Source organism: Akebia trifoliata, chromosome 1 (genome assembly GCF_017979445.1).
Source record: "Akebia trifoliata isolate Shusen 1 chromosome 1, ASM1797944v1, whole genome shotgun sequence".
Lineage (NCBI taxonomy): Eukaryota > Viridiplantae > Streptophyta > Magnoliopsida > Ranunculales > Lardizabalaceae > Akebia > Akebia trifoliata.
In genome coordinates this window covers 6,557,890-6,561,825 of record NC_141375.1, presented here as the reverse complement: position 1 = coordinate 6,561,825, position 3,936 = coordinate 6,557,890, and positions in this window count along the sequence as shown.

Sequence of the window (3,936 nt, the reverse complement as noted above, 5' to 3'; positions counted from 1 at the left end):
CTTCGAAGATCCCTCTGACACCTCAAAACCCTCCTACATTCAAACAATATCGACCAATTAAACCTCAATTGGATTTGATTTTTAAGATTAACAATTGAGATTCAATAGAGTCTGAGAGAGTCGATGAGAGAGATCGAAACCCTAGATAGGTGAAATCCAATAGAGTCTGAGAGAGTCGATGAGAGAGATCGAGTTGAATAGAGAAGATAAATCGTGTGAGGCGCAAATTTTATATAAACCTTAGAGATCGAGTTGAATGAGAAAGAAGGCAAAACGATTGATTTGGCGCAAAAATTAGGGGATTTTTAATCCAATTCATCTGGTTTTGAGTTCCATAAAGGAAGATACCAATCTGAATTGGGAGAAAATTAGATTTTTTTGACGACTGCAGAGTGCAGAATAAGAATTAGGTTTTTACAAAAATGTTGTAAAGAGGTTTTTTCAGAAAAACTCAGTGAGACTCTGTTGCCAACGATGGAAGCAAATGGAGACTGAGCTCTTCTTCCTCATCACTGGAGGAACCTAAGAAATGTAGGAAGGGAGAAAGAGAAAAATTTACGAATTTGTTCACACACTACAACGACGGTATCAATTTTGGGTCGCTACAGATAGATATAACGGCGGTTCAAATGAAGCCGTTGTGTAATTCGTTGCTACGGAACGAATTTCTTGTAGTGGTACTCTAAAAAAAGTATCCTAGGGAAAATAAGTATGTTTGCCACATTTTCTATCACCATATCAAACCATTGCACACATCTTTTCTATTTTGTACTGATAAACCATGTTATCTATTGTTGATTCGAAATTAAAGGCCAAAGCTCAAACAACCCAAATAGCCAAGTACCAATTACTTCGGTACCCAAGATTTTTTGTTGCCTATTGCAATAAAGACAACTTATGCCTCTCAACAACCAACAACACCTGTGGTCCCGATTCCCAAAGCCTGGGCAAAAGATACAACGAAATACGAGATTGAGTTTGAACAAGAAGGAACCAAATCGATTGCCGTGAAAAGTGTGAGGGGTAGTCGACTATACTTTCGGCCAACCATCATCCCCAATTGAGCCAAGGACCTAATGATTAAGAAGATGCCTCTCCTTGGCAATTGGGCAAAGGTCTCTTCCACCTTAGTTTAGATTTTTATTTTCCTTAAATTTCCGTATAAATTGTGAGAAAGAAAAGGATGTAACTTTGATCTATCAATGAAGGAGCTCTTCTTCTATTTTACTTCATCCTTTTCTCTTGCAATGATCATGGGCTAATTTCCTCCTCCATTGGAGAGGTGAAGAAATCTTGAACAAGTTCAATTATGCACTTTAATTTCTTTCATCTATTATTTATGTTAATGCCTATTAGGTTGAATGATTTGTCCTTGAAAACCAGTTTATAAGAAAACAATGACTAGGATTCTTTCACATCTTTGAGTGAAAGAATCCTAGTCATTGTTTTCTTATAAACTGGTTTTCAAGGACAAATCATTCAACCTAATAGGCATTAACATACTCTTAGGTTGAGTTTCAAGAGGATTGAATTTAAATTGTGTAGTTGATCTACTCCTGGTGGATCCTAATCTTCAATCGATTTTTCCAATTCAATTTATCTTTGCTTTCATTCCTTTATTTTTTGCTTTCATCTTTAACAACATTCAAATATGGTTTTAATCTTGTTTTGATTCATTCAATGTCAGATCATAAGTCCCAACCTTTTTCTTATGGTTCGACCCTTACTTGCCCTATTGAGTAAGGTAAATTTTATTTATTCGAATGAGCCTTGCTATATCTACAATCATTTAGCAATACATAGATCATAGAAAAACGATTAGCACAAACAAAGGCCACTCACACATCCTCATCTCTTCGCCTCATTCAGACTAACCATACCTTGGACCTACTTCAACAGTCTGACTTCTTCGATTGCAAGCCTCGTGTCACCCCTAATTTTGGCAAGACCAAACACTTCCCTACTGATCGTAATCTACTTGATGATCCTATTGAGTACTGCGATATTGTTGGTATTTTGTAGTACATTATGTTGCCAATTTCATGCAAATCCGATTTCCAAGCATTTTTCGTGTTTTTAAGCGCATTTTCCAGTACCTAAAGGGCACATTGGTGTTTGAACTTCACTTTTCTCCCGGGCCTACTAACTTGATCATGACCTATTTCGATTGTGATTGGGCTGGTTGCCCTTCCACATGATAATCTACTTCAAGCTTTTGCATGTTTCTCGAAAAACAACTAAGTCTCGTGGGTTCCAAGAAGAGTTGTGACATAGAACAATGTCCTGTTCGCACAGTGTCTACGTGGCACATTTTGTTTGGAGTTAAAACACATAGGGTTACATTCACAACTTATTTAGCAGCACGATGTGTTTTAAACACTAGTAAAATCTTGTCACATAGACAACATTCCTATTCTATAGGAAAAAGACACCATTCTAGATCCTAACTCTTCCAAGAGACAACCCATCATCTCTCGATCCTGGGCTGAGGCGAAGTATAAGTCTCTTGCCATTGCTACTTTAAAAATTCTTTGGTTTTCCTATTTGCTCATTGATTTGCCTCTTTACGCGTGCCTTTTGTTCTTCATTGTGCTAATATTAGTGCTACACACATGGTAGCTAACTAAGTGTTTCATGCCCACATGAAGCATATTGAAGTCTCTTCCCAATTTTTTCATTATCTTGTTTTGCATGGATCTCTCCACCTCAAATATCTTTTATCTGCGGCCCAGCTTGTTGACATCTTCACCAAGAGTGTTCCACCTATGCTATTTCAATCCTTTTGATCACACTTCTCACCTTACCACTTTTCGTTTGATGGTAGTGTCAGATGATCTTCATGGGATTTCGTCTTATCTAATTTGTTCTTTCTTCCTATCTTTATTTCCATTTTTGCCCATGTAAGCTTGTCTCACAGATTGTGGATGACCTATTTGTTATTTCAAATATTTATATAAAATCTCTCCTTAAACCATCGAGAAGGTTGAAGGCGACTTTGATCTCAAAAACCCAAAGCTTTGTAATGAAATAATTTGTTTTTGTTCGAATAAAATTTGTCTGGCCTATTGACCAACACGGTTTTAGTAATTTCATTTGCACAAGGATTCTATTATATTAAGGATGATTCCCAATATCATTAGAATTAGAAATATACTCTTTTAAGTTTAGTAAGGAACCTTGATAGATAGGAATCCTACTAAGAGAGGATTTATAGGCCCTCTATCTCTATCTATATAAGAGGATCGGCATCCCATAATACAATAATAATGAGAGACGCACATAATATACTCATAGAGTCCTGAACATAGTCATCTCCATCAATCACTAGAACCCTAGCCAATCTAATTAGAGAGGGAGAGAGAAGGTGAGTCTAGAAATTGAAGAACTCCATTGGGTTTACACACTTCGAGTTGTTGACACGTGGATTGCAAAAAGCACATCTCCAGCACAATTCTTAGATCAAGGATTTTGGATTATGGCACAAAATAAGTACCCTAACTTTGATTCTTAACAACATGAATAGGTTCTGGAGATATATGCATGATTCTTGATCTATTGGGAATAATAAAATAATAGTTATGTTATGAGATTTTGTTTGATTAAAATCTAACATATGGTATCAGAGTCATCAGTTTCTTAAATCTCTATATCTTAAATTTCATCATTATTGATTAATATTTTTTATTTTGAATCCATCATTATTGATTTAGATTTTTCATTTTTGAATCCATCTATATTGATTCAAATTTTTTATTTTGAGTCCATCATTATTAATTAAGATTTTTGGTTTAAAATTTTCAATTTCAATTCATCATTGAATTTATATTTTCGGTTTTAAGGTTAACCCAACTAAATTTCAGATCTTTTATTTGAGTTCATCATGAATTCAGATTTTCGATCTTGAGGTTATCACAATAATTTTGAATTTTTTATTTC